This window comes from Melopsittacus undulatus, chromosome 8 (genome assembly GCF_012275295.1).
Source record: "Melopsittacus undulatus isolate bMelUnd1 chromosome 8, bMelUnd1.mat.Z, whole genome shotgun sequence".
NCBI lineage: Eukaryota > Metazoa > Chordata > Aves > Psittaciformes > Psittaculidae > Melopsittacus > Melopsittacus undulatus.
In genome coordinates this window covers 50,416,845-50,435,848 of record NC_047534.1, presented here as the reverse complement: position 1 = coordinate 50,435,848, position 19,004 = coordinate 50,416,845, and the positions used below count along the sequence as shown (strand labels likewise).

General features: G+C 41.2%; 1 protein-coding gene across 4 annotated transcripts in view; it reads right to left on the bottom strand.

Moving 5' to 3' along the window:
* ZMIZ1 (zinc finger MIZ-type containing 1) overlaps positions 1-19,004 on the bottom strand; it is a 294,102-nt gene that overhangs the window by 152,321 nt on the left and 122,777 nt on the right. The gene's annotated exons all lie outside the window — the stretch shown is intronic.

The following is a 19,004-nucleotide window of genomic DNA, read 5'->3' as shown; positions in this document are numbered from 1 at the left end:
CTGGCAACAAATTATGGTGATCTAAAGAGCAAACCAGCAGTCCTCTAAGCACACCACTGATGCTCATGCTGGGTTAGGTTTGTGGATACAGCTTGGTACACACTGGTACCATCAAGATGAACCCTGCCCCACGTATTCATTAACTCTTTTTCAGAGTCATACTTTACATCATACTCCATGATAACACATAAGTGGTTCTTTGTCAAGATGTGTCTGGAATCAACACCTGCAAAAAGGGGAAACAGTAGGTGCTAAATTAGCACACACACATCATGCTGAATTCACCATTTACCCTTCTCTTTATCCATGTGTTTAGACTGGGGTAAGGGGTTAACCATTACACAAACAGTTCTACTGATCTGAAAGGCAGGAATGACCAAAATGCCACTCAAACACAGACCAACAGCAAGACACTAAAAGTACAAGCAAGCACAAATAAGCCTCCTGGTTTGGGCATGGTTTGCATTTCACTAGGACCCTTCCACTCACCCACCTCTCTAGCCTTTCCTTACAGTTTTTTCTGTAGTGGCAGAACAGTAGGTCATAGAGACAGAAGCAAAAAACTAATCAACAGTTTTGGTCCATAATTCATATTACCAAACTGTCTGTACCATGACTTCTACTTACTTACTTATGTTTTACATAGAACTGCATGAGACTTCAGCCTGTACTTAATAAGCTGACCAGTTTTAAGTGCTTTTTTCTGAAGTTCACTTTCCAGGGGCACAGAGATGTTTTACATATATATATATATATACACACACTCTGCTGTTTCAAGCACTGTCATGGAATCTAAAACGGAAATGAAACCACAGATATTCCACACTGGAACATGAAAGCAGTCTTTTGCCTACAAATTCTGTATCCTTTTCCTGCGACATGAGCAGTACAGTCTAAGAAGTTGTACTGTCACATTCAAGAACAGAGACTGGGCACAGATTCAGAAATATATATACCCAAATGCGGTATTTATGTAAAACTTTACACCAGCACAAGCAAGATCCCAGACTCAAACAGATACCTCTCCCTTATGAACTGCTTCAGTGGCACTGAGCAGTTATTCAGACAGTTGTCCTTGACAAAACTCTTCTCCACTCCCTACATACACAGAAGAGACAGCAAATTTTTCAGATAGTTGTTCAGTTAGGGAAGCTGGCACTCACCACTCCTAGTGCACACGACTCAACATCCCTGGAGTTCAAACACCTCTGCAAGTCCATCACTGTCCATTATCAGCTCCCACAAAGAGTGTTCCTGGTGGTGGGAATCCTGACTGCACGGCTGTCAGGGCGAGACAGACTCCAGACCACAGCATCCGCATGCGTCCCACACACCAAAGCTGCCTGAGATTTCTATATCTAGCCGATAATGTTCTTCATGGCTCCTGCCAGATTAGACTCAGGGAAAGAAATCTTTTCTGCTAGACAGCTAAATGAGGTCTTATAACAGCAGCTCAAACTACTCACCTCCAAGCTCTAGATACAAGAGGGTTCAATAAAGCACTCCTGTCAATAAATTATAATACTTGCGAAATGGAAAAGCCAGTTTCACATGCAGGTATTCTCTTTTGATTATGCCACTGCCACCTTCTCAATAGCAAATGCTGTCCAAAACATCCTTTAGCAAATGCAAATTGATATATTTTATTAAAAGCGACTAACACAGTCTTATCTGCCTGTAAGACCCCCAAACAGACCTCAGTAGTCATGAAGTTTAATGTCTTAGTGGACAGCAGAGGTATTTATCAAGAGATAAGCTAGCCCAGACATGACACCAATTCAACGGTGATCCATCCTACGAGCTGGGACACCTCATCTGGATTTTAATTGAACATCAGAACAGATGGAGAAGGGCATGCAGGAAACAATCACAAATGTATACATGCATATACACTTTTGCTGAAATATTTGGAGAAACGTAAACTGATGTGCAAACCCAGATACACCAGCACTCAAGACTCATGGCTAGTGGCATCAGGAGCTGCTGCTGGTGTTACCAGCAGCATAGTTCAGGGCTGGGAGACTGCAGAGAGATTTTACAGAGACAGGGACAATGACTTGCATTCATGTGCTGTCATTCATGCCAACAAAGTATCCTTCATGTTGATTTATGAACTGTACATGCAATATCACCCCAATTCACTGCCTGCCAGTTAACCACAAACAAAACTGAAGGTTAGCTACCTCAACCACAGCTTACTATTGTACTTGTCCAGATTGTCATTTCTCCCACACAGCACAGCTTCTCAAAGCCCACTTGAAAAAACCAGAGGGCAGGGCACACAGAACTAACTTGTATGACTGAGCTGGAGCCTGACATGGCTCTTGAAGGCAGGACTGGGAGTGCAGTCCCCTGCTCTCCTACACAGACATGCCATACAATTTCTGTTATAAACTGATCCAATTCAGTCACAAAAATAGTTCTGCTTTTAGCACCCAATGGCTCCCACTGAAAAGCACTCTCACCCTTCCCCAAGTAGCTAGAAGTATTTTCACTTCCATCCTCAACTCCACTTGTTCTCACGTCACAAGTGTTCTCTGGCAGAAACAGCCTTTTGCTCTGCCAGGCTCCTTCCACCTTTTCCTCCTCACTGCGTGGACGGACACCCATTAGCCCTTTATATCACTGGTTTCCTACTTTCATCAGCCCAAGCTCAGTTATTCTCTTCTGGTCAAGAGAAGCTCCTCAGCCCACTAACTCCCCCAGGCAGTAAACATTTGTTGCATGAACAAAACAGCCAAAATTATACATATGAAGCCTTACCACACACATACAATGACATTCACAGTTTGAACTGCAAACATCCTGCCTCACCCCAACCAGAATAATCTTTACCTTTTGCTCAGATACGCCATAAAAGCATCAAATAGAATAACTTTTTCAGTGAGCATACTGGCTGTAAGTAATTTCTGTTATAAAAACGCAGAGCTCATTAGTGGGAAACCATTATTATCTGGAAATTATTCTTTCACAGGCCTCAGCAAGAATTAAAAGATTAAATGTGGAAAGTGAAAATTATCATATGAATATGAAGTTTTACCAAGGCAGAATAAGCACTTTGACACCAGACAATTTTACCTGGAAAAAATACCAGAAGAATTGTTTCCAGTAACTATACCTTCTGTACAGGTTCTGCTGTACACTGGTCTGGTTCATATCCACATCCTGAAACATAAAACCCTGCCCTTTCTGTCAATCTCACACTGGTTTGAAAGTAGCAGGAAGATCACCTTACCCAAAAATAATAGTGCTTAAGATACTCAGCTCTGCCAGCCTTTTTGTAAGAGCTGACTTCTATTCAGTTAAGTGTCGAGTGCTTATCAGGTCACAAGTGAAAATGACTTTGCAGGGTCTCTCCATAGCCTCTGGTGTACTCGCATTAGAAATCACGCTAAGACTCAGGCGCTGGAGCAGCTTGAGACAGCAGGGGATGTTGCTGATAGGGATTAAAGGTACTGGCAGAGTGGGATGGAAAAGGGAATTTCACCCTGTGCTCCCTAACAAATCCCCTCTGTTTGGTGTACACATAGGAAGGTCGTACACTACTGCTTTATATGCTAACTCCATCTAAAAGGATAAACAAAAGAAGTGCTCCCAACACCTTCTGGTAATTTCAACAATAAAAATCCCCATTCCTCTGCTGCCTTTTCTGAGTCTCTCACTTAAAAAAAATAAAAATTATGTGAGTTATTCTTTGCCTTCCTCCTTCCCTCCCCTCTAGCACTGTGAGTTTATAGCCCCAGGCAGTAATTAAAGAGCCCTCATTTACATATTTATGATGTCTCAAAAATGGAGAATGTGTTTTTTTAAAGGAGCAGATGCATCTACCTGTTACTTTTCTTTTTTAACCCTAAACATACTGAATCTTTTTCCTTAAACCATTACTACAAAACCCTCTTCCAGGTTGAAAAGAAGAATGAAATTGTGTCCAGGATACGAGATATTCACAAGCTTCTGCTATACTCTGTGTTGGCTGAAAGTTCATGTTAGCAGTTTGCAATTATTGTGTCAGAAATTGGACTTCCAATATCGCCTTTAAGAAGAGCAGTGTAGTAGAACATGATCCCTTGCAGTTAGTTCCTAAGGCAGCATAAACAGCCTCTTAAAAAAAGAATAAATATCAAACATTTCAACACAGCTTCAAAACACTGCCATATCTAACTGCAGTTTGAAAGTAAGTGTGGTTTCAGTTCTGCTCTGGGATAAGCTTTCCTTCCCACCAGGGCCACCATCCACAGCATGGGCTCTGGTACCCTGGGACCAACAGACCATGGAAACCAGCTCACCTGCAGCCAAGGGAGACCTGAATCACCAACTGAACCAGGCCCAACTTTCTCCCCAAGCTTATATACTCCTCACATGGTGCTTTTCACTCTTCCTCCCCTCTCACACACTTCCTTCCCTCACCGTCAGGCACCAACACGAGTAAAGCAGAGCCCACTGAAACATGTCACCTGCTGCCCAGCCAAGGGTGGCACAGGCCCCACAGCCTGAGCAAGCACTGCCTCCCACCCCTCACTTGGGCAAGCCTGCACCATTTCCTTAGAAATCAAGTTTTTAACAAATAATCCTTCCTCCAGAAAACCATTTTAAGAGCACTGAAGGAAAGGCAGAGCTTCTGAGGATAGAGGTAAAGAAGGGGAATGGCTGCTGTGAAAGGTGTTGGGACGGCCAACAGCACTGTATTACACTGGGTTTCCCTTTCCACAGGTGACAAACACATGGCCAGCCACCTTTTGGGGAACAGTGGTTGCTGTAATTAACAATCTAGAACCACTCTGAACCCCTCAATGCAAGGAGGACATGAAAAGAGACACACAGTCAACAAGCATTACTAAGTAAGTGACAGGAAGAAAAGAAGGAAACTTCCCTATGCACGAATTCAATAGAGCCGTTTTCAAACATCCCTTTCCCCCCCCAGGGCCAGCCCAGCTCAGGACAGAAGCTGGTTAATACTACTGACTGAGTCAGTTAAAAATAATAATTCCTTGAGTGTCTCCAGTGTGCTGATGGCTGTGCAAGAGGACAGACAGTTCCTATCTAATAAGCCACTTTGATCAAGCAACAAGCAAGATAACGGAGAGCAGGAGAGAACTGCGCTCGCTAACGACTTCGGGAGAGTGCAGGGCAGGGAGGCCAGGGCCACAGGCCTCGGCGCCGAGAGGGGTGAGGTAAGGAGGCCCCATCCGAGCTGCCGTCAGCCGGGCAGGAAGCACCGAGCGAGGGCACAGGCAGGCGCCGGGGGCCCGGGCCGTGAGGGAAGTCGGGGCCGCGGAGCCCGCTCCCAGCCGCACCGGCAGAGGGCGCCGCAGGGCCGCGCCGCCGCCGCCCGCTCGCCGTGAGGCTCTGGGCCCGGCTACCGCTGCCCTGAGGGAGCGCGGCCGGAAAAGCGGCTTTCCGTGTCCTGGAGCACGGATCCCACGGGAGACGGGTCTGACATAGCCCAGCGGCTCTGGGAACCTGCCACCTCCGAGGGCTCCCTCAGCGCCCGGTCCTGGCGGAAAAACGTGGCAGTCCAGCGGCGAACCCCACCTAATTCCACTTGAAGTTCTCCTGAACGTTAAACACCTCTTAAAAGCAGTTGTTTCTTGACTATCGGAACATACCTCTGTGTGTTCGCACAGATGAACACCATAACTGCCTTAATTCTGCTTTTCGACATTAGGCTAGGGCACATGGAAACCAGCAGAACGCTCAGACCTGGAGGCAGACCTCAGTGCACGGCTATGGCAAAGCTCAGCACGTACACATGCACCGTGGCCCAGGGGCACCGGCCTGTGTCCTCACATGGACTTTCAGCCTGCTTTTCAGTACCAGAATCTTCAATGATGCTCTCTTACATATTATTTTCTGGGAAAAGTTTAATACCCATCCATAACACTTCCTCTGTCAGATATTGTTGTATTAAAAGAAAAAAAAAGGTGAAAGGTTGTTTTAATCATTAAACACTTGAAAAAGGAAGTTATTTTAATAAAGCTTTATTTACCATAAGCTGCTAAATAGCTACTGCTGCTGGCTTTGAGCTATTAAAGAGGGCCAGATGTGAGACAAAGCAGCGTTTGTTATGCTGGGTGAGGAAGAATAGATTATTTGTGCTGTGCTGCCTTCCATTGTTGCTCTACAAATGTGCAGTAATCCCCAGAAGACTTTCTATCATCTCTGACTGTGAGAGGGGGAAAGCAAGCGAGCGTGTGTGTGCGCCTGCATGGCTTCAGCCAGGGGTGAGCAGGTTCTTGTCATTTATGGTGGCTTGAGCTGCATGGGGTGGTGGTTGTGTCGGGCTTAAGGAAACTCTGCAGCCGTGTGCTTGGGCACATTTTTATATGGAGAGCCCATTATCTGCAGGCACAAACAGCAAGCCAGATGAACACAAAAAAGCAAACCCACACATGCTTTTGGAAAGAAAAAGGCAGCATGACAGCTTGCATAAGCAAGCCTGCTGGACTCCTCTGGGAGGAGAAGCGGCGGTGCGCAGAAGTTGTTCAATCATGAAGCACATCTGCAGCCTGATTACAAAAGCAAAGGTGGCAGGGCTAGCTGGAAGCGCACACACAGTGATGGGATATGATCTATGCTTAAAATACAGACATAAAACACCCCTCCCCAGCCCCCCCAGTAAGAGTGACATCAAAATTCCCCATTTCTAGTTAAGAAGAGTGCTCCTTTGAGCCAGGACAGGTTGGTCACCAGCCACCACTAACCATAAAGCACATGAACTGCCTTCCTGCACTAGCAGCCCTCACCTCCAGCCCGCTGGCTGAAATGACTGGTTTCCTCAGATGGAGAGCAGCATCTGCAGATCACAGCTTCAGGTAATTGCCCTGCTGCATACTTATATTACCAGGTTGTTTTCCCTGCATTCCACCCAGTTCCTAGTGTCATCAGCTCTGTCAGCTTGTTATCATTAGGGAGAGCATGGAGGGAAAAAGGACACTGCAGTTTAAAACAGCAAGAGGTAATAACACAAAATTAAAGGCAAAAATGCGTGCAAGTGTGCTACTGGGGAGGCAGAGCTGACAGACCTGCTGTAGTGCTCTCGGAGGCTTTGCACACTCCAGTATAGACAGATCTGCTAGAACAAACATTGACAGTTCCACAGCAGAATCCACTGATTCGGTGGTTTACTAAATGTACTGTAGCTTTCAGGTAAGAAATGCTAATCCTCACTGGGACATCTACAAGCAAATGAGCCATCCCTAAAAGCTTGCAGGGTTGCACTCCAATAATTTCATAACCAGCGTCCCTGATCACTCATACAACAATGCTGTAAAAACCCCCTGCCTGATAAATTTCAAATTCCTAAACCGAAACAGAATCTAGCATCTATTCACACCTTTTGGGCTCAGTGAGAAGACTGCAGAGGAAATTGGGTGAGTATAAGAACTGAAAAGGATTTGCATTCTGGCATGTGATGCTTGCTTATTTACCTAATGAAAGCTCATTTTTGTCAGAGGTTCTGTGGTAAGATGTAAAGTACTTGTTGAAAACCCTTTGTGTCTGCCTACCAAATACTGCAGTAGGCATGAAGTGTTACTAACATCATCTGGCTTACATGCACTCTGAGGGCTCAGCCTATAGCATTGCTACAAAGAATACATATGATCTGTAAACTTTTCCTGCTCTTGCTAGATGTTTATCAGCTAATAAAGAAAGCCAACTGGTTTGGACATACTCATCCAAGTTACTTAAAAACTGAAAGATGAGCTACAGAACACAACCTAATTTAAGTATTTTCTAAAGGTCCAGAGTAAACAGTAACAACACAATTGATGTGTACAAAGATGATCTCAGAAGGAGAAAATTTAGAAGAGGAATGGCAGTAGCAGCAAATATTTAACAATAACCTGTCAAAAAGTAAAGATGCTATTTTCCATTTGCTGTGCTCCAGTAACATCTCTCTTGAACCAGATAGCCTGCTATATAACAAACAGAGGTCACAACCTCTTGGGCCTGCCCAAAGAAATGCTCCTAGCAAGAAACATCTCAAGCCCACTGTGAATTAGAAATGAGAATGACTTGCATTCTGACACTGAACACTCTCTTACTTATCTGATGAAACAAGGCATGTTTTAAAAGTTGAACTGTAGTATTTGAAGGAAATTGTCTGCTGATTTCTTCTTGTGATGCTGTATCATCACAACTTACATTACTTACTCATTACTGGGTGGCAACAGAAAGAACGTAACAATCTGCCATCCTCAAACTACACTGCACTCAATAAAGGAATAAGGATAAATTTGGACTGCCTTTTTTCCCCCAGTAAGTCCAGCATTGAGAAGGCATACAGTCAAGGTAGACAGTAATTTCTCTTTATGGCCTATAAATGTAAGATTTATTCACTTTTCCTTTCATCGTATGAGAGCTAAGAAACTGCTCCCAAGACCAGTGATTTCTGGTAAGCCACTAGGGAATGCATCACTCCTTCAGAGAGGAGAAAGAAAAGCAGCATTACCCTCAATCAGCAAAGTCTCTAGAGAACAGAACAACTGAATAGCTGCTTTGGGACACCAGCCCTAATAACTTTGATATCTGCCATTATCCTGGTGTGTTCTGATGAGATTTAAGTAAAGATTTACCCAGCTTTCCAGAATGGAAGCAAGCTGAATTCCAGGAGGACCAGCAGAACCTGTAAAAGCTAAATGTCGCTGAAGAAATAAGGTAGAAATTGGATGGATGTGATTTTTTTTGGCCAGAGAAACAGAGTAGCCGCTGGCAGCCGAAGTGCACTTTCTGCACTGTTTTCAGTGGTTACCCAAATGTGGTTTCTCTCAAACTCCCTGCTTATTCTGACAATGTAGTGCAGGGGGCTGCCATTTCTTTAAAATAATTTAAACTGAAGATATTGGACATCTGGACACACCAAAAACTACAGTATTGCTGAGTTTTATTTTAACATCTTCATTTTAAAGCAGCTGATTGGAGATCCATCCATATTAATCCTTCTGGACCAGTGTGATACACATTAAAACCCAAGGTATTTGGCCTTATTGAATTGTCCTGCAGACAAATGCCCAGTATTTCAAGTTACAACCAAATCCTAAATGACAAGAAACCTTGCTGATGGTCTGGGTCACATGGTCTGGGACTGGAGGAGCAAAACAAGATTACTGTGTATCCCTCAAGGAAAACTTTATATACATATGCAGTGAAGCACTATGTGAACACAATATACTGGGAGACTTATAAAGTGACTGCTGTTTATGTTAGTCTCAACAGCTAATATTCAAGCACCTGAAACACAACCAAAGTGACCAATCCGTTGCTACTGAAACATTATGAAGAAGCCCAGAAATATTTTTGACATCCTATAGTTGATTTTGAAAACAGGGTAATTTAAAAACGAGTTCCAACTGCAGCACCTTCATTCAAATAAATTCAAAGCTACACACATCCCTGCTATTTGACTGTCTATAATGTAGTCTCTGTTTTTCCTGTTTTCTAAGTGCCCATAATTCCAGTAAGTCTTCTAGACTCATAGATCACAAAACACTGCAGGAGCGTTACACACTGAAGTCTGCTGTCTTCAAGAAAGATTTTAACTGAAACGTGACCATCTGCCCTATTCAGTTTTCTCACAATCTTATCACTTGAGAAGACCTTTATATCTAGAAACTGGTCTTTGAGAATTGCCAGTGTCCCAGAGCTACCTTACAGGTGGAATTTTACACTTACCATGTCGTAAGTTTCATTTTACCAAGAATTTTAATAGACAACTCAGTTTTCAAAGGGTTCGTGAATCCCCTGGTTAAAGTTCTGACACCTGCTCAGGTCACAAACCTCTTGGGATAATCAGAAACAGATTTTAGTAGCATTTCTACTAAGAGCACAGATCTCATCAGCTGTACCTGCACTAGATGTCTCACCTCAGGTGATAGCACAAGCAAGCTGAAATGGCATTTGGCAGAATACAACATACTCAGGTATCAGGCGGGTGGTTTAAAATTCTCTTGAGCATTTCAAAGCGGCAAATATAAAAATGCTAAATTGGGCCTGAATAAAAGTTACCCTAATGGAAAAGACTAGGAACTGGTTCAGAATCCCCTGTTAAGAAGAGGAGGGCACAGTTCCCATGATCAACATTGCTGTTTCAGCTGGAACAGGGCAGGAGTGAGCCTGACAACTTAGGAGTGACAGCTGTCTTACAAAATGAAGCAGGCAGACTTCCCATTTTTATTGCAAAGTGAACAATCTCACTACTGCTAATGAATTATTTACAGTGCGGTCCATAAATTAAAACACCTAGACTTGTCTTATGTTTTTCATACCACCTCCATTATTATAAAGTATCTGCCCAGAAGCTTTTTCCTATAACCACAGGGCAAAGTCAGCCCTGTGAACAGGGACCTGAGCTGTTCTCCTGACTAACCACCACCAAGCACTAGACTTCTTCAGCTCTTCTGACTTTCCAACTACATCGAGAGCCCCTCAGGGTAGATGCTATCTCCACCAAACACACAGGCTAATGCAAATCACAATTGAGACTGGGGCTACCATATGCTAGTTTAATATAAACAATGAAAGGTAATATAATAAAATCTTTTGTATGTACTACTATAAGATAAGGATAAAGCATCTAATATTACTCTTCCTGCAACTTCAAGACAAAATTTCCAACACTGAGCCAGACTTCCAACTATAGAATTAAATTAACCTGATAAACTTACACCATACATCCAGATGACATCTGGATAAAAGCAGTTTAAGTCCAGATGGTATTTTCTTTCCTTCTACTCATATCCTTCCTTTCTTATATTTTGTTTAAATGGTTATTACAATATGATGTAACAGACCTAAAAAAACTATGTACTTTTCTTCTTTGTTCCCAGCGGCACCACTACAGCCTCCAGAGGTCAGCTTTATAGCCTTCAAGTTGTTCTGAAGCCCTGCCTGATTAGATGTACTCTGGAGTGACTTTCATTCTGATCAAATGTGATGTGCTGGCAACACGCATACAAAGCTGGCAGAGCAGCCGTGCAGCAAAGCCTGAAGCAGGCAGGAGCTGCTGCAACATCTGATTTGAAACAAGGCATGGCTCCCCAGAAAGGAAACAAGTGTCCCCATTGAAAAGGCTCTGATGAACTCAAGGACAGACATGTTGTTGTGACAACTTCAGACCTTGCAGAGAATAAAACTGCTTCTATCCAACTTCTCCTCAGACTTTGCTCTTGATTTTTGTCATGCTTGAGTGGCTGCATTTTAACCCATTTTTTTTCCCCCTGAGTAACCAGGGTTCATTAAAACTGAAATCTGAGGGATATCTTCTGAAAGATGGTTCATTTATTAAAAAGCCTAGCTGCCCACTGTGCCACATTACAGGATTTAAAAGGTTCCTGTCTATTGCATGGCTGATCCAAGCAGGGCTATAAAAGGAAAGGGCAGGCTGGTACAAAAGAGGCCATGCTGCAGGAGCAGCCTATTCGCTCCTGTCCTGACTGGGACAAGGGAACCGATTCAGATAGCTAGTACCAGATGTGAGAGTTTCTGATTTTGCTGAATCTGCTTCTCTTGACAGAAACTAAGCCACAAAAGCAGAGTTATGTAGTAAACAGCAGCTCTTCCTTCCCAACAAAAAAATACCTCACTAACTTGCACTAATTCAAACTAAGGAGTTCTTTGAGCCAACCTTTCCTACCTTCTCCATGGGCAAAAAAATTCAACCTGGCTTCTCTGTCCTTCAAAGTACATTCAGACACTCACCAGTCCTGGATAAGGAAATTTCTACTGTCTTTACCTTTCCATGCTATTTCTCAGCTGGTTAAGAGTTAGGCAGTCTTAGTTCTTCTTCCTAGGGTAATGGTGCTATTCAGAAAAGCAGACAGTAAAGTACTAAATAATTCAGTGCTCTATCTTCTATCTCTACGCTTCTCAGCTTGTAATTTCACCTTTCCAACTGTACAAAGAGGCAGGCAAACACCCCTAAGTGTCTTCTACCAACAGCTGATTTCTTGCCTATAAGCAAACAGCAAAGCAGCAACAATTAAACAAGTCCTTAACTTAGCTGCAGGCAAGTAAGAAAAGTCTAAGAGAACAAAACTCACCAATGATTTTACGGGTTGGCATAAATACTGGAGATGTATAGGCAAGTGGGATATCCTGTAATAGATAACATGACAAAATACAATCTCCTCCTACTTCTATGACATACAGTAGGAGAAAGCATGACTTTTCAGCTCTTTTCAAGTATTACTTCTCTTCTTTAGAAGAATACAAATTATTTGACAGCCTTCTCTTTTTCTTACCAGCTCAAAACCAGAGGTATTACTGTAATACTAGGTATTATGACCATCTAAAATCAGGACATGAATCCTTTCTTGACTCCATAAGGTTTTGTCCAAAAAGGAAGCTGTATGAGCAAGCAAGAATTTAAGCCACATTATATGCAGACTGTAACTGGACAATCTAGCGACCTGGGCTTGCCCAGAAAGACACAAAAAAAAGTGGACTGAAAGGTGTTTGTATCAGCAAGCAAGGGTAAAAAAAAATATCTATATAGAAAAAGACTCTGCTACAAAGTTTGTAGAGTATAAGGTAAGCAAAATTAATCACTTTCCTTTAAAGTATTATAAAGATCTTTGTAAGATATTTAGTAAAATGAACAGAGTTTATTAATCACCTACCTTTAATTATTCAATCGTAAGCTCATTAACAATAAACAAAAAAACCCAATGCCAGTTCTGTAACTATAAAAATGCTGTGCATTAGTTCCTTGTATGATCAACTCAGTCCCTGAAGATATGCCATAACGCTGCAGATAACAGCCAAAGTCTGTGGATCCTGCCTCCACAGAATGATGTGTTACCCACCTGCAAGTGTTGTAAATCCATTGAACAAACTGACTATTTTCAAGCTTCTTTCCCTTTTACTTTCCATGCTTGCACGTAATTTTTTCTCTTACTGCCATCAGTAGGCCTGAAAAGATTTATGGGATGCATATGACATCATACAGCAATGTTGTGACTTATTTCCACTGCTGAGCAAAAATTACATTTCAAAAAGGCAGGTGGGAAGGTATTCTACTCAAAGGTTGACTTTGGTCTATAGAGCCAAACTTGCTCCTTACTACAGTTTTGATAGTCCAGTCTCTTCTAAAGCACAGAAGTATCATAGGAGCACAGTTACATGTTCTCTAGATAACACAGACAATTTTGAACTCTGACGTAAGCACCAGTGTCCTAACACACAACTCTTTCCTTTCTTGTCTATCATAAGTAGAATACATTAAAAAATCCTGTAGGTTGTCCTGTTCTAGCTGATGCCAGGAATAGACATTAATTCTCTAAAATGGTTTAAAACCAATTTAGACACCCATTTCCTAGGATGACTCTCTCATTTCTTTTCAAGTCTCTCAAGTACCACTAAGGACATCAGTTAGCTATTGCTTCCTTCCTTCCATTCAGACTCAGTATATCAGAGTTGCATCTTCACTCTCCCCCTTGTTTCAGATTCTGTTTGGAGACTTGGTCAAAACACCAGAAAGGACTGGTTTATTTGTGACTCAAGTTTCTTTAAATCTCACTATCATAATGCAAGTGCTTTTTATTTGACACACCTATTAAAGAGCTGGGAATTACCAATGGACTGCATAGCAACTGCAATGCTATGGGAAGAAAACCTGTGATAGGTCTAAGAAGCAAAGTTCCGGGAACTTTGACTGGCCTGTGAAAAATAATTCACTAGCATAAACTGTTTTTAGTAAGCCTCTTTCCTTGTGAAAACCAACTAAGCTGCTATTTATGAGGCTTTGATTAAATTAACACACAAATAGATACATAAGTATACATGTGCAGATATGCAACAGAATGAAATACTCCGAAAGAAACAATTTATACACACAAATGCACATAAGCACTTTATTGCAGGGCTGAAGAACAAACCCTAAGTGTTACAGAACACAGGAGAAAAGCCTGCACAAGTGACATTCAGCAGATGCATTCTGCAGTTTAATTCAGCTATCATGCAGAACATGTCTAGCTTTGGCTTAGGTTTTTATGAATCATCCTATGTACTAAATTATAAAGGGAAAATAATGGGAAATAGGATATGTTTTGTATCATAGCACGCTGCCCCTCCCTACAAGAAACTGAATTTTTAAATTAGCTTAAAACATTCATTTAACACAACATGTTCAAGAATTGAGCAAACAATTTAACCCTCAACAGAATAAAGCAGTATTTAACACCGACAGTGACCCAGTGGGCCTCCTCGCAAGTTCAATGAAGCATGGGCTGCCTCGTCAGGCTCTAAGAACGAAGTGGGGCTGGTACATAGAAAGGAGCCATTTAGGACGGGCAGTGGCAAGGAAAATATCAGAGTTGGAAGGTCATATAAATTGCTAGACATGGAGACAAGATCTGTCAAAAAGACAAACTACCTAACAATTTTAACCTATTGGCTAGAGCCGGCCATGTCAGCATAATGTTAACATATATTATAATCTCATCGCAAAAAAATCCATGTAGATGGAGGAGAGCTGCTGCAAAATTCCCTCCCTTATCTTTTGTTTAGACAGCAACTCATTCTAACACAGGCTTAAGGACATACTTCCTCTGATTTTTTTCATATGACCCCAACATATTTTAGGTATTACAAGTGAAAGCAAAGTTGTTAACATGTTAAAAGCAGAGCTATCAATTCGCCTACAGTTACAGAGTTTATCCATCACAAGCACCTCTGGTTTTGGACAACAGTGACTTTTTAACTTATTCCTATTGTAATTTATTTTTAATAAAAGCTTCTCTGAATAGTTGCTGAAATACTTAAAATAGAAAGGTGGACTTTTCCTAGACAAGATAATAATCTTCTTATATTTTAAATCATCTGCATTTTTGCCAGCCATTACAGCTCAATCATAATTGTAGAGCTGTGATTGTTCCTCAACCAGGTGTTGATGACTCTCCATTTTTAATGTAAAATCATCTCATGATTTCACTTCTGTTGAGATCACTGCAACTGTCTGAGGCCATGTGATTTTTCCTTGCCATCTCAGTGCTCCACTGCATTGCAATATATGGTTTTTGTCATCTCTCCCCTGGCCTTATTTGGATCAGCATTAGAGAGAAGGCCTTTAGGGAGGCCTAGAAGTATTCCTCAAGTCAGTAGGTGGAATGCTTCCCTGGGAGAGAGCATTAAGCTAAACGTCCAGGAATTCTTCCAGGGAATCCTGATATTGCTCATTCCCCAGGGTTTATGCATGAAATGTGACAGCTGAGATTAGTTCAGAAGCATCTGTTCCTAATGCCTAGAACTGAACCTCCATGAATGTATTGCACATCATTTTCAGAAAGACACCTCCCTAAAGCTTAATTTCCCCACTAAAGCAAAAATTTGATTATTATAAAGCTGACATGTTCCTTATATTATGACCCACTAAGTGACACGCAAAACTCAAATGACAAAACTCCCTGCAAGTTCCATTAGGTTATGCTCCACTTAGGGTACATACCCTACTTCCAGTTATTTTTTAGTCTTGGAGTGTAACTCAGGATACTTCCTCTTACATGTCAGTTTCCACAGTAATTAGCATGTAGAGAAGCTGACCAAGGAAGGAAAACAAAGTCAGCAAACAGAAAACAAACATTTCTGGATTTCTGATTTTTTTCTTTAGGTGTTTTTCTGGTTTTGTTATTGTTTGTTTGTATTTTTTCCCTAAACACAATACAAGGAGAAGCCAATTCTGAAGGATTTGTAAGGGCAGTGTATAAACCCTCCCAGCTATTCAAGCAGGCAGTAGGTATTCATGAGTACTGAGAGATGCACATAATTATGCCTGAATGATTATTTCTCCAGAACGAAGAGCAACTGTGAAGCATCTATCACTCTTTGTTCCAGGTCAGAAGTTTCAGCTAGCCATTTAAAAAGAAAAATAGCATAATGTGGATGAAGCAACCAACAATATACTGAGCACCACGAATACTGAATATGTAAATCAAAGTGTTTCAGAAACACAGAAGCTCTAAAGTTAGAACTGTTTGCCATGTATTGCTGAACACAAAAAAATTAGTTTGGTTTGCAAAAGAGACATTAACAAAACATATTAATTCCTTTAGAAGAAGCATTATATGCTTAGGGTAGCCATTTCCTACTGATTCTGATATATTATCTGTTTGATTTCTTTTAACCAGACACTAAGCAGGATATACACAATAGATCAAGCCAAACAAGGAGATTATGCTGAAGTATTGAATAGCATGCACAGCATCCAATACACTTGCTGAGTTTAGTTGCTCCTTTTGGTCACCTTTAGATGGGCAGAAAGGTGTTGAAGACTGTATCACTTGTTTCCAATGGCCTCTGGGTACAGAGCTCTCCAACTGCATGTCCATTTCTACTTCTAGGCTAGCAAAGTACAGAAAAGAGTGACTTGGAGTCGATTGATATCTAAAACCCCTTCTGTGAATGCCACCTGGAGAAGCCAGGGAACGAATTTCATCTGCTTTTATTCTATGCTGACGTTCCTAACACACATACAAGGGCTGTCAGAGTATGTATTAATGCTGTATGATATTTCATGAAAACAAATCATGAAGATACTTAAAGATTCCCATCACTTGAACAAAAACAAACCTTTGACATACTGTGTTTTATATGATATTAAATGGTGCGTTCCATTGATCAAGAAGAGTCTGAAGCAGGACAGTTTGGTCACACCTTCACTGAGGATTTTAATTCCCCACTATGGTCAACAGCATTTCACATGGAGACAGACTGAAAGGAAAAGGATGTGGGAAAGGACAGGTCTCCGGCTGCTACTTTTTCAACCTGAATCAAGACATGTGATTTTACCAGCACATTGCTCTGGATGCCTGTGGTCTGTTTGCAAGAGGACTGCTGGCATTAGCACTGCTGGTGGAAACAGTAGCAATTGCTGCAGACAGCTGCTATATAAACAGTTTGTCTGAAGTGATTGAAATTATGCCTCATTCTTCACTGGTTCCAACAGGACAGCACAAATCCTTGTATTCCTTAAAAACAAACCATCAGGACAAAGGATGGAGCTGGTTTGGCTTTGTTTCACTGACTTGATGTAAAAAAAAAACCAAAAAACCCCAAAGGACCATGGCAGAAACCTAGAAATAATTCAAAGTAAAAAGCAGTTGGTTTTATCCTACCCTTCTACGTAGCAGGACAAGAAAGGAGTACTAACTGTCTCCTAATCACAACCAGGACAGTTTAAAGCTAAACAACTGCTCATTTTAAAACATGTCATCAAAGAAAACAATGAATGAGTTAGGCTTTAAACTTGTTCTTTCTTCAGGGAAAAGAAACAGCTAAGGTATTTAAAATTAAACAGGACATTCACAATTAATCTGCTTTTTAATTAACTTACTTTGCTGCTGTAAGTGAGTCTGCATTTACCCTCATTCTTTTGAAAATTCCAAAGTGCTACTTCTGACCTGTGATTTACTGTTGCCGTACATCTTTATAAGCGGTACTTTAGTTTAAGTGGCAGTTGCATATTAATTACAAAGTTAATTATGTGCTATGTAATCATGCTGTAATTCATTAGTTTACTCCACAGTGTGAAAGGATAATGCTAAATGGAAGACCTGATGCAGAGTATTTTAGTAATTTACATTCTTGCATCAAATATTCAAAATATTAACTAGAAAACATTGTCTGCACTTAAGGGAGCCTACAAAAGCGCTCATCGTGATCCTACTCACAATCATGCTTAAGCATTTCCTCCTTGAAAAAGGTTGTAGCAATTTTAGCAAGGTAAAATATTTTCTCTAAAAACAAGTACACATCTGAGTGCTGCTAAGACCAGGGCAAAATACCAGAAATATTGAACTAATTCACATATTCAAATCTGGTACTTCCTGACACAATTCAGTCTCAAAAGACAGTGCTCTCTGCTTTCTGACATCAGGTTTCCTTAAGAGTTTTCAGTTTGAAAACCTAAATTCTGAGGCATCAAGTAGTATTAACCACAGTTGAAGACACAGGCTACAGACTTATGATCTTAATTACTGACACTATGCATAAAGTACCTATAACCAGATAATTTACTACTGGTTTCTGTCCGAAATTTGCAGGGACATGCAATTCCCTTTTTGTTCAAGTCTCCTTACTACAGATTTGCGTTTCCCAACAGAAATACTGAACACACATGTAAATATTTATTTTGAAGGTAAAAATTTCTGGTGAAAAATGAAGTAGGCACAATACCATAATAAAGCTGTCTCTCTGTCCAAGGTTTAATTATCCCAGGAACTATCCAGCATACTCTGATCAACAGAAACACAAAACCTAAGCTTTACATGAAGTCATGTAGAATTCCTCTTAGTCATGAAGAATTCCTTCTCAGAACTCAAAGCACACATTCTCACCCAGAAGTATCCCAGAATTTACTGTTCTTCATCAAGAATTGCTGGTTTTTGCACTGGTTCTTCACAAATTGTAATCTTTTTTCCTTCCATTAGCTATCACTATGATGCAAAATGATGCTCTTTCTATGATACCTAGAAGTCAACAGAGGTAGGAGTATCCTCCTAAAACTAACACCATAAACCCCACGATAAAGAGCACTTTAGTACCCATGATAAAAAGCAGCTCTATCACTTAAAGTCAGAGAGAGAAAAGTTACTATGCAAAAGGTCTGTTTTTTGAGCCCATACTTCATATCTGTAGGTTGGAGCTATTTTCACTCACAAAACCAAATCCAAGGGTACTTTAACTACTGATAACTCTGCAAAAAAAGTGGGAAATATCATGACCAAAGTTGTCAACTGTTGTGCAGTGTTCTGACTGCACAATCTTTATTATCACGCAGACTGCAACAACAAAGAGAAGCCCTAACTCTCCAACCAAACATCAACAGATTACTCCACTGGGAGTGAGCTAGCAGCACTCCCGGTATTCTGTCTCATGGGCTGAGGAAGTTCCCCTTTAAAGTCATTTGGGAAAAAGAAAGAATCCATATTTTTGCAGGCAAATTACAACAAACTACTAAGAGCTTTTCACTCCTTAAAATTCTTCAAGCTTTGCTGATAAAACATCATAGG